This window comes from Ostrinia nubilalis, chromosome 1, assembly GCF_963855985.1.
Source record: "Ostrinia nubilalis chromosome 1, ilOstNubi1.1, whole genome shotgun sequence".
Lineage (NCBI taxonomy): Eukaryota > Metazoa > Arthropoda > Insecta > Lepidoptera > Crambidae > Ostrinia > Ostrinia nubilalis.
In genome coordinates, this window is record NC_087088.1 from 62,501 (window position 1) to 75,000 (window position 12,500).

At 43.4% G+C, this 12,500-nt stretch overlaps 2 non-coding genes and 1 pseudogene across 2 annotated transcripts; all 3 read right to left on the bottom strand.

Moving 5' to 3' along the window:
* Window positions 1–98: 98 nt before the first annotated feature.
* LOC135077446 (5.8S ribosomal RNA) lies at window positions 99–255 on the bottom strand. The gene has a single exon (XR_010258459.1). It is a non-coding gene; the product is annotated as a 5.8S ribosomal RNA (ribosomal RNA).
* Window positions 256–538: 283 nt separating this feature from the next.
* LOC135077349 (small subunit ribosomal RNA) lies at window positions 539–2,441 on the bottom strand. The gene has a single exon (XR_010258446.1). It is a non-coding gene; the product is annotated as a small subunit ribosomal RNA (ribosomal RNA).
* A 5,323-nt stretch (window positions 2,442–7,764) lies between these two features.
* Window positions 7,765–12,500, bottom strand: part of LOC135077395 (large subunit ribosomal RNA) — a 7,637-nt pseudogene continuing 2,901 nt past the window's right edge.

Below are 12,500 nucleotides of genomic sequence, written 5' to 3' on the forward strand. Positions count from 1 at the left end.
AATGCATACAACGAGTGTACACGACCAAGTCGAGAACCGTCAGTTGCGCACGAAAGACATGATCGTTCGGCGCAGTGTGGTCATTGTTTTTATGCAGCCGGCCCTCAGACAGGAGTGGTCCTGGATGTGTCTCCACGGACCGCAATGTGCGTTCGAAATGTCGATGTTCAAATGTGTCCTGCAGTTCACACTATGACGCGCAGTTAACTGCGTTCTTCATCGACCCGCGAGCCAAGTGATCCACCGTCCAGGGTAATGGTTTATAGTGGTTATAAATAAACAATAATAATAATAATTTTATAAATGTCTGAAAAATATACAATTTTCAACCGCATGAATTTGTCATTTTACGAACGTACGAAAACTACTGAGATCGCGGATTTTCAATCTGTACACGTAGAATATCGTACGACGCCAATCGTCGAACGATCTCATAATTAAACGAGACCTTCCTTCGATCAGAACTTTTGTTTTGTGTCTGGATTATTGTATGATCATTCCCACATGACACTTGTGTATCACATGTGAACGTACACGTTAATGATCCTTCCGCAGGTTCCCCTACGGAAACCTTGTTACGACTTTTACTTCCTCTAAATGATCAAGTTTGGTCAACTTCCCAGCAACGCCGACGGCCGTGAAGCCACCGCGTGTCGGTCCGAAGACCTCACTAAATCATTCAATCGGTAGTAGCGACGGGCGGTGTGTACAAAGGGCAGGGACGTAATCAACGCGAGCTTATGACTCGCGCTTACTAGGAATTCCTCGTTTATGGGGGATAATTGCAAACCCCAATCCCCAGCACGAAGGAGTTTCAACGGGTTGCCCGGGCCTCTAGGCCTGGGAGAACATGCTGATTCCTTCAGTGTAGCGCGCGTGCGGCCCAGGACATCTAAGGGCATCACAGACCTGTTATTGCTCAATCTCGTGCGGCTCGAAGCCGCCGGTCCCTCTAAGAAGAATTTTAATACGTCGCCAGTGAGTTGCGTGACGTGAGCCACGCACACCTAAATGACGACGCCTATTTAGCAGGCTAGAGTCTCGTTCGTTACCGGAATTAACCAGACAAATCGCTCCACCAACTAAGAACGGCCATGCACCACCACCCACCGAATCAAGAAAGAGCTGTTAATCTGTCAATCCTTCCGGTGTCCGGGCCTGGTGAGATTTCCCGTGTTGAGTCAAATTAAGCCGCAGGCTCCACTCCTGGTGGTGCCCTTCCGTCAATTCCTTTAAGTTTCAGCTTTGCAACCATACTCCCCCCGGAGTCCAAAATCTTTGGTTTCCCGAAAGCTGCCCGCCGAGCCATTGTAGTAACGTCGGCGGATCGCTAGATGACATATTTACGGTTAGAACTAGGGCGGTATCTAATCGCCTTCGAACCTCTAACTTTCGTTCTTGATTGATGAAAACACCTTTGGCAAATGCTTTCGCTGATGTTCGTCTTGCGACGATCCAAGAATTTCACCTCTAACGTCGCAATACGAATGCCCCCAGTTATCCCTATTAATCATTACCTCGGAGTTCTGAAAACCAACAAAATAGAACCGAGATCATATTCTATTATTCCATGCACGAAATATTCAAGCAGCATTTTGAGCCCGCTTTGAGCACTCTAATTTGTTCAAAGTAAAATTGTCGGCCCATCTCGACACTCACTGAAGAGCACCGCGATAGGATTTTGATATTGAACCGACGTTTGACCGTCGGCTCACCGACGATATGCTCCGCAAACGTGTCAGTATCACCGCGGATGCGGTGCACCGACAGCGCGGCGCACAAATGCAACTACGAGCTTTTTAACCGCAACAATTTTAGTATACGCTATTGGAGCTGGAATTACCGCGGCTGCTGGCACCAGACTTGCCCTCCAATTGTTCCTCGTTAAAATATTTAAAGTGTACTCATTCCGATTACGAGGCCTCGTAAGAGTCCCGTATCGTTATTTTTCGTCACTACCTCCCCGTGCCGGGAGTGGGTAATTTGCGCGCCTGCTGCCTTCCTTGGATGTGGTAGCCGTTTCTCAGGCTCCCTCTCCGGAATCGAACCCTGATTCCCCGTTACCCGTGACAACCATGGTAGTCGCAGAAACTACCATCGAAAGTTGATAAGGCAGACATTTGAAAGATGCGTCGCCGGTGCTGGACCGTGCGATCGGCAAAAGTTATCCAGATTCATCAAAATTAACGACTTCGAACGCGAGGCCCTCCGTCGATTGGTTTTGATCTAATAAAAGCACTCGTCCCATCACTGGTCAGAGTTCTGATTGCATGTATTAGCTCTAGAATTACCACAGTTATCCAAGTAACTGAGTAAGATCTAAGGAACCAAAACTGATATATTGAGCCATTCGCGGTATCGCCCTAATACGGCTTGCACTGAGACATGCATGGCTTAATCTTTGAGACAAGCATATAACTACTGGCAGGATCAACCAGGGAGCTTACACATATTATTATACATATGATAGCTCTCGTTAAAGAATATTAACGAAGAGTGTGTTTGGTGTCTATAGCCCAATTCGACGTTTGACCGACCGAACTGGGCTTGACTACTGTGTACACTGTTCGCAGTTACAACGTGTGTCGTGAGGCGAGTCTTTGCAACACTCTATAAATTAATATAGAATGCTAGAAAAACACACCCACATAGCGCTCACAGAGGCGCCCACACTGAACGTTCGCATAGACATAACATTCATTCATCACATTTTATAATAAAATCTAACAAATTTCGTATCATGAACGATATGTCAGCCCGGTGTTGGAAAAACCACCCTACCTCTCACGATTTGTCGACACCATCACTACAGAGACATATACATCATTGAAATGTTTGCGTGTTGTGAGTGTGTGCTATAGAATACATAAAAATATACACATATATTTGATACGCTGATGTAAACGCTAAAAAGCCATCATCGCCCTTATGTAAGGTTAATGTGGCGGGAAGCGTTACAACGAAGCGTATTAAAAAGTGGCCAGTCGAAGCGCGTATGCAAAAGCACAGATAACTGCACATAGCGCGGACACATTGCCCGAGTGAGACAGATCTTTATTACGAATTCGATCATACAACCCATCCGTAGATCTACAAAGTTTAACAAGCGTCCAATGAGCCACACACTAAGTCCCGTCAATCTCATTGAACATCCGAAACCTCAGACGCCAACAGAGTGTACATACAGAGTGAAAAAGTTAAAGTTTCATCAACTCTTTCACCACTTTGCTTTAAAACACAACTTATAAACGCACCGATCCGTCGTACGCAGAGTGTGCTGCGCGCGCGCATCATGTTTATAATACATTTGAGCGTGCGCGCGCGCTCTGCGCACGGCGGTCGCTGTGTTACTGATCTCGCTCGGCCGGACGCCGCCGACGTCGCGTTTGTCTGTACACTCTCTCGGTTCTCGAGTGGAAGCCGCGAATGGAAAAGAAACATTTTTAACGCTATGCTCGTACGCTGCTGCGCACGCGCAGCTTTAAATGCTAAGTGTAAAAAAAAAAAAAAAAAAAAAAAAAAAAAAAAAAAAAAAAAAAAAAAAAAAAAAAAATTAAAGTGACACACCCCCTATATGTATAACCAGATAATTAATAATTAAAAAAAAAGTTAGGTTAGATTAGGTTAGGTTAGGTTAGGTTAGGTTAGATTAGATGATCCTTTTTTTTTTTTTATTAAAAAGATGATACAGAAAAAAAAAAATTGATTGCGATTAAAGTGTTAAAAGCGACACCCCATAAATCACGAAATAGGAAAATTAATAATATTAATAACACATAAATACAATAAAATAATTAATTAAAAAAAAAAAACTTTCGTATTAAGAACAAAAAATATTAAATTATTTTTGTTAATTCGAAATTATTATTATAAATCACGACTTTTTTTTAATAAAGAAATTAAGATTTTTAGTTGTATTGATACATTTTTTCCTATTTCGTGATTTGTTGGAAAAACAAACAAAAAAACTAATTGATGTATATGATTAATATTCAAAACTATTCAAAACTTTAACTAATAAATATATACCATAGTGGGTGTATAAAATTAGGCCTTTTAAAAAGTTAAGTACATAATTAAATTTTGTTAAATACCCAATTATAAATAAACAACAGTTGCACTTAAAATGTTTGAGTGTGTTATGTAATTATGCAATTTTATATTAATATATAAATCAAACTAATTTGTAATCCCTGAAATTACTTAAAACTTTTGAAGACCTAAAATTATAATTAATAACGTCGTTTTGCACCAAGTTTTTAAGACATTTGTCTAGAATAGACAAAATGTACAACACTATCGGTACCTGAAGTCTGATTAGATTTTTAATTACACGGAATTTTGACATTTTAGAAGTGTTGTCAACATTAAAACATATCCACTAATAAAAAATGGAGAGCATTTCCACAAATTAAAAAATAAACCTTCAAAGAATTTAAGGTTTCAATTTAAAAATGTACTGATCCTTTTAAAATGCTTATTTGAGTTTTTATTATCATATTTTTGAAGTTACAATAAAATTAAGGACATTATTTTTCTATTACTGGACTCGCTGGCCAATATCCATAGGTTACAAACCTTTTTTTATGTAAATCTTTGTTAGTAAAATCTTCGTTTCATAAAATAGCTAATTTAACAAGATGCCAATTTTATAATCCAAGTTGATTATGATGACGACAATGATGATTGATGATCATCTAAATATATAAAAGGAGAAACTGACTGACTGACTGACAGATCAACGCACAGCCTAAACGGCTAAACGTAGGCACTTGAAATTTGGAAGGGACGTAGCTTAGGTACCGTAGAGGTGCACTAAGAAAGGAATTTCCGAAATTCCCACGGGAAAAACGGGATTCACGCGTACGAAGTCGCGGGCGGCCGCTAGTCAATATATATTTTCGTTTATGATATTAATATTATTTTTAAACTAATAATTATTATTATTATGTTGTTTTACTGTGTTAAAAACGCGTTATTTTTTCTATTCAATCTCTAAAATGTACATAATAATTAGTGTACATTGAATTCACAAAACAAACAATAACAATCATACTTGTTAGTTGTACTTGATGTAATTCAGTTTCATATTTTTATTACCTTTATTCCAACAATTCAAAGCAAAAAGAGGTTTAATACATCTGAATTGCCAAAAAACGAATTAAAAATCAAGACTGTAGTGGTGATAATATAATTTTATTATTGCAATGATTACTGAAAAGTGTGTTATGTAAGTACCCAAATTATTGCACAGTAAATTATATTATTATTACTATTAGGTATGATTTAAATTCAATTTTGTGTGAAGATTGAGACAAGGACATAATATTTCCGCGCCCGGGCGACACCTGTCGGGAACCGACCGAACTTCACTGTCCGCTGACGTGGGTGCCATTAGCGCGAGGTGCGCTATTATCCCAATAGATGGCGCTTTAGCAACATTTCTCGGGTAGTGACGTGTAACAGTCGATAGTGAATAAAGAGTTAAATTATGTATAAATTTAATAATAACACAACACACAGAATCATTCATTATTATGCAAGTATACGTATGTAGTGAAAATAAATACCAACAACAGTATAATCTATTGCTTATATACATACAGTAACATTATTTAATTTTATCGTTAATTTATCAACTAATTATAGACATCGACATTTTTTACATTTTTAAAACATTTATTAATTTGATGATAATAATAATAATATTATTATTTTTTGATATTCATAATAATACAAATAAAATAATATCGATACTCGAATCTACAGAATGTTATGCTACATCACTACCCAAGAAATACTGCTAAAGCGCCATCTATTGAAACAATTGCGCACCTCTCGCTAGTGGCAGGCACCCACGTAATTTCTTCACACACGCCAGCGGTTCGATAGGTGTCGCTCGTGTACGAAAAATATTATATTTATTTTCTACACAACGAAATTTTATAAAAATTAGTAATAATTTATATGTTACGGTAAATATGATAAATGTGAAAATTATGAATAATCGCCGGTTATTATGAATAATTACCTCATGATTTGGTAAATGTGATGATTAATATGAGATCATTTATGTGTGTATAAACTAAATATGGCAAAGTAATGTTATGCAAAAAAACATTCCAAACTCATTTTGCCAAATTATATTTAATATATGATATCAAAATGTGAGGCTGCACATGAGCGCTGTACACGAGCCGGTGTTCTCTCTTTTATGGTATTTGTTAGTATTAAGGTTACATTATGTAATAATCACTGATAAATGTGATTAATTTATCACTTTTACCAAGCCTGTCGGTAATTATTCATAACGACCGGCGATTATTCATAATTTTCAATTTATCACATTAACCGTAACATATACTACGAATTTGAGTAGTGAAATAAATGCATAAATAAATATTTTACTTTTAAATTATCGTTCATTATTTTAATTATTTATTAAATGTAATATAAAAAAGAAAAAATAATATATTGTATTCAATGTCATCTATTTTCAATTTTTACATTTTTTAAAATTTTATTTATGTCATAAAAAAAAAACATTATAATCATTATTCATTTTTAAAAAAAGTAGCTGCACAAAAAAACATCGGCATCATTCATCAATCAAACGACAATCGCGACGCGACCAACCAGCGACCTCCGTTTGCGCGCGAAGCCTAATTTATTTACAACTCCGCTGACCAGGTCAATGTATTTTTTTGTTTTTGCATTTGGAATAACCTAAAAATCAAACCAAACCTAACCTAACCTAACTTTTCAAAACCTAACTTTTTAGAACGTAACTTTTTTGAAAACCTACCTTTTGAAAACCTAACCTTATGAAACCCAACTTTTTGATAACCTAACTTTTGAGAACCTAAATATATGAAATCCAACTTTTTGAAAACCTAACTTTTGATAACCTAACTTTTGAAAACCTAACTTTTGAAAACCTAACCTTTGAAAACCTAACTTTATGAAATCCAACTTTTTGAAAACCTAACTTTTGAAAACCTAACTTTTGATAACGTAACTTTTGAAAACCTAACTTTTGAAAACCTAACTTTTGAAAACCTAACTTTTGATAACCTAACTTTATGAAATCCAACTTTTTGAAAACCTAACTTTTGATAACCTAACTTCTGAAAAGCTAACTTTATGAAATCCAACTTTTTGAAAACCTAACTTTTGAAAACCTAACTTTATGAAATCCAACTTTTTGAAAACCTAACTTTTGAAAACCTAACTTTTCATAACCTAACTTTTGAAAACCTAACTTTTCATAACCTAACTTTTGAAAACGTAACTTTTTGGAAAAACTAATATTTTGTTGGTTTTGGATTTTGGGGCAGTGAGTGAGTAAAAGGTTGCAAAGCTGAAAAAAAAAAACTTAAAGGAACCCACGTACGTTTTCTAAAAATAAATAAATACAATAACATACCGATTTTGTGTTGAATCCTCTAGTTGAAGGCGCCGTTTATATGATTGGACGAATTCAACTATGTACCTGTGAACAAAAGAAAATAAAAATAGGTATGGTTTATAATATATTTTAGTTTTTTATAAACTAAAAAAAAACATACAAGAAGACAAATTTTAACTGATTCGTTATTTAAGTCTAACAAAATTTAAACGAATGTTCAAATTTTGTTAGACTTAAATAACGAAAATTAAAACGACTGATCGTGGAACCTGCACTGAATGAATGAATGAATGGTAAACGTTTAAACGAATGTTCACATTTTGTTAAATTAAAAAAAAGAAAACGATCGTCCTCGGACGAATCACCTGGCGTAGGGCTGAGTCTCAACAGATCGCAGCACGACGCTGCTCTACCGAGCACAACACCCCGCCAGGAACGTAAGTCGTCTACAGACTATTCCGAGCCCCGACATCGAACTGAGGTAAATTCGAACCTTCAGAGCCATGGTGCACGTGTTAAACCGACCGCACCGATCTCTGCGATTCAAATGGGCTTCGACGTCGCACCTTACGATGTAAAGCGCGACTAGTAAAGTCACATTGTTTAGAGCCTCCCGACTCTCGGGGCTCCACAGTGAGCATATCCTTGCCGGATTCGGCTAGGCTGGCTTCGGCCTTAGAGGCGTTCAGGCATAATCCCGCGGATGGTAGCTTCGCACCACCGGCCGCTCGGCCGAGTGCATGAACCAAATGTCCGAAACTGCGGTTCCTCTCGTACTGAGCAGTATTACTATCGCAACGACAACGCCATCAGTAGGGTAAAACTAACCTGTCTCACGACGGTCTAAACCCAGCTCACGTTCCCTTTTGATGGGTGAACAATCCAACGCTTGGCGAATTTTGCTTCGCAATGATAGGAAGAGCCGACATCGAAGGATCAAAAAGCAACGTCGCTATGAACGCTTGGCTGCCACAAGCCAGTTATCCCTGTGGTAACTTTTCTGGCACCTCTTGCTAAAAACTCTTTATACTAAAGGATCGATAGGCCGTGCTTTCGCAGTCCCTATGCGTACTGAACATCTGGATCAAGCCAGCTTTTGCCCTTTTGCTCCACGCGAGGTTTCTGTCCTCGCTGAGCTGGCCTTAGGACACCTGCGTTATTCTTTGACAGATGTACCGCCCCAGTCAAACTCCCCGCCTGGCAGTGTCCTCGAACCGGATCACGCGGGAGTTTAAACGGTGACGAGCGTTGCCGCCACGCCACCACTCTGCACGCTTGGAACGAAACACCGTGCGCCCGCCGAGTAAATCGACCGCGCACCGCTTCCGCCCAACCGAGTAAGTAATGAAACAATGAAAGTAGTGGTTTTTCAGCGACGACCGCCGAAACGATCTCCCACTTATGCTACACCTCTCATGTCTCCTTACAATGCCAGACTAGAGTCAAGCTCAACAGGGTCTTCTTTCCCCGCTGATTCTCCCAAGCCCGTTCCCTTGGCTGTGGTTTCGCTAGATAGTAGATAGGGACAGTGGGAATCTCGTTAATCCATTCATGCGCGTCACTAATTAGATGACGAGGCATTTGGCTATCATTTCAAGCTCTGTATATAAAAAAGTAATGCAGTTCGTACACCGTGACGTCCCCCTAAGGGTAATCATTATGGATTAACGAGATTAGAACCAGAACAGTAGGCCCACCACCGCTACTGTCCCGCTACAGAGGCTATTGTACCGGTAAGATGGTAAATCCCCTGGCGGGTGTTCGCTATAGGTGATTGTATGTGGGGCGTGCCCTGTACTATCTAGGTTGCACAACCAGGGGTCGGGACCCGGCAGAATCCCTTAGGCGGGGTGAGGGAGTGTCGAACCCTCCGCGCTCTCAACACGTGTATTGGTGATTTGGTTGAATCTGGTCCAGTTCATGTGGCTACCTCTCAACACGAACCCTGGAAAGGACCCTAAAAGGGACACATTTATGCCGATCATATGCTTTAGAAATCTGTATGACGCTGCACTCCAGACACCTCGCCAGGATAGCGTACAGGAAGTGAAGTGAACCGCACTTTCGTCGGACAGATTCAGTCTGTCTGCAATCAACCGGGGCAACCCTTCGCGACGCCCGTATTTATTACGTTTGTCACGATGAGTGTCATCCAGCGACCGCTGACCCGAAACTATCTGTGCGTCCACAACGACCCCGACGCCGTCCCTCACGGCTATGATATCTGGCTTGCAGACGGCACCCGAGAGGCAAACGATTCGAGGCTCCATTTCCACTCTCCAACCTTTGGCTACCATGTGCTCTCCGAGAAACTTCACAATTCCGTTATGGCGCTCAATACGACCGCCGTGCGTTCGGAAACACTGTTGTATGCAGTGGGCCGTAGTCTCCCTGAATGTGCAACCTGCACGACAGTTCAACTCGGCCTCACGACCAGTGCGGCGCCCCCTTGTCGTGCGAATGCGCGACGGGAGCGCGTTGATGTGCGTATGCACGAACTGCACGTAATCACGGCCAGTATACTCCGAGCATCTTTCCCTTATCCACTTAGTGGACGCGGGTGTCCGTGACGACTCGCGGAGTTCGAATCCATCAACAGACGCATAGAGTTTTTCACGCCAATACAGTTTGCTAGATCTCACATTGGCATCCTTAGGGTCTTCGAGTGAAAACTTGATATGTTGCTTATTGGCCCATTTGAGCTTCTTCTGAATCCTTGCGGATTTGGCGGCAGCTCTAGCAGCAGACCACCGCGAAGAGCCGAGCGCCCCGTACCTCTTTACAATGAGTTCCGGTATACTCGTCCTAAGCGATGGGATCGCCAGGCCGCCGTCCTTGATTCTCGAATGGAAGTATCCAACAGGCACATCATTAGGAAGTCTCAACCATCTGCGCACTGCACTCCGGATTTGTACGTCGAGCATTCTCAACCTGTCGTCCGTGATATTGCCCAGCACGAAGCCGTGCAAAAATCTCGGGATCAGGTGGGTCCTTACCACCTCAAGCCGCTGTTGCGGTTTGAGAGGCGCCTTGGAGATGTTGTCCAGGGCTCGCCCAATGTCTTGCTCTAACGTCACGCATCCAGATGCCTTAAAATCGACACCGAGATAGCGCCAACGTTCAACGCAACTAACTTGACGCAACCACTTCGACCCAATACGGAAAACCCGGCCGGTCAGATAGTGATGCTTCTTGCGCTTCCCGTCGGGCACCATTGAAATCACCGCGCTTTTTGCACAGTTCAACCGTAACCCCACGAGTTGCCCCGTTTGGTATACGCTGTCAATGGCTGTCTGCATCCCCACTTTAGATCCCGCGACAAGGACTAGGTCATCGGCGTAAGCCATCGCCGAGACACGCTCGGTTTCAAGCCTGTAGCCTACCTCTTGTGGCAGGGACGCAAGAACAAGATCCATTGTCATGTTAAAAAGCCAAGGCGAGAGTGGATCTCCCTGGCGGACTCCTCTACCGACTTTCACAGGTTCGCTCGAGTTCCCATTCACGGCTAAGGTGGTATTTGCCGTCTCGTACAGTCGAGCGATATAGTCGCAAAAGGCCCCGGGCAGCCCCCGCCCTCTAAGCACCTCTACAAGTGCCTTGTGGGACACTGTATCGAATGCCTTCGAGAAGTCGAGCACCGCCACGTGACACTCTCGCAACTTTTGCCTGCTATCCCCCAGTACAGCGTCCAGTACCGCGGAATTCTCCAGGGTACCGTCGGCGCAGATAAATCCGCGTTGTCGTACATCAGGGGGGCAACACCTCTCCAACCTCCGCGCCAGGATCGAGTGCAGGTGCCTGAGCGGTACCGACGCGATTGAAATCGGCCGGTAGTCGCCCGGGTCTGCAGGATCATCCTTCTTCGGCACGAAGATGGTCCGGCATTGTCGCAGCGGTTCCGGTATCTCACCAGCAGTCATCCAGGTGTTAAAGAGCTTCACCTTACTTTCCAGAGAGACGCCTCGCCAGTCTTGCGAGCGAATTCCGTCGGGTCCTGGCGCTGTCCGTAGGTCTACGATGGTCGCCTTCACCTCGTCAGAAGTTATGGGCTCCCAGAGCGGAGAGTAGTCGTAGCCGCCCCCGTACTGCTCGTTCCCGCGTAAAGCGGTTAGAGCTTCCGGTGTGGGCCCAGGAGCGTTCGACACTGTCTCCAGAATCGGTCGCCAGTAGGCGTCCAACTCCTTCAAATTGTGCTTCACGCCCCTGCATCGGCCGTCGATCACTTCCGCTGCAGCGCGACCGGGACACTTCCGATACATCTCCTGAATTCGGGCGTACTCCTCTCGCCTGCGGGCTCGGTTCGATCTTTTTGCAGTCTCGGTCTCTTTACAACCGTCGTCACGTCCAGGTTTCAGCTTACCCCGCCGCCGGGACTGCGGCTTCATCCGCGAGGCGCCGCTGGCTAGCAGCTTCTCGATGATGTCGCCGCAGTCACTCGTCGGCGGGGTCGCCGCCGCTGGTCTTCGGCTAGGCGGCGCGTCCAAGGGCTGGGCCGCCGGCGTCTGTGGAGGACTATGGGAGGTCAGAACGGGTGGTGTCAATTCTGTACTGTGATTTGCGTTATCACGTTGAGGGGAGGGTGACGCGTTTGAAGATCGTGCACCTCGATCTTTGGCCTGACACACGGCCTTATATTGCTCAACAAGAGCCTTATATGATTTTGCCCTGCGAGCACCCTTGATCCCCTCTAAAGATCTCTGCAGCGTTGCGCCAAGCGCTGTCCAGAGTCTTTTGTTGATCACCGCCCCGTCTTCCATCCCCAACTGAGCCTCCGTCTTGGCCAGCAGCGCCAGTTCCTCTTCGCGCCACCGTCGCTTCACCTGCGGCGGCTTTGATTCGTCATTCGTTTCCACGGGGTGGGCCCTACGTCTGTGGACGCCAAGCCCCGTTTTGGTCGTGAAGTCCCGGCCACATTCCGGACACGGGTATCCCGTCACACCATCTACATTTATCGAGGTCGCGGAGTGCCCTCCACTCCCCGGAATTCTGAGCGCTACGCCCGGTGGCACCCCTGCCAGCCGAGAGACGCTATTCTCTATATTGTCCTGAGCGTTTTGAATTAAAGGAGAAGCGGGCTGCTAACCCGAATCCC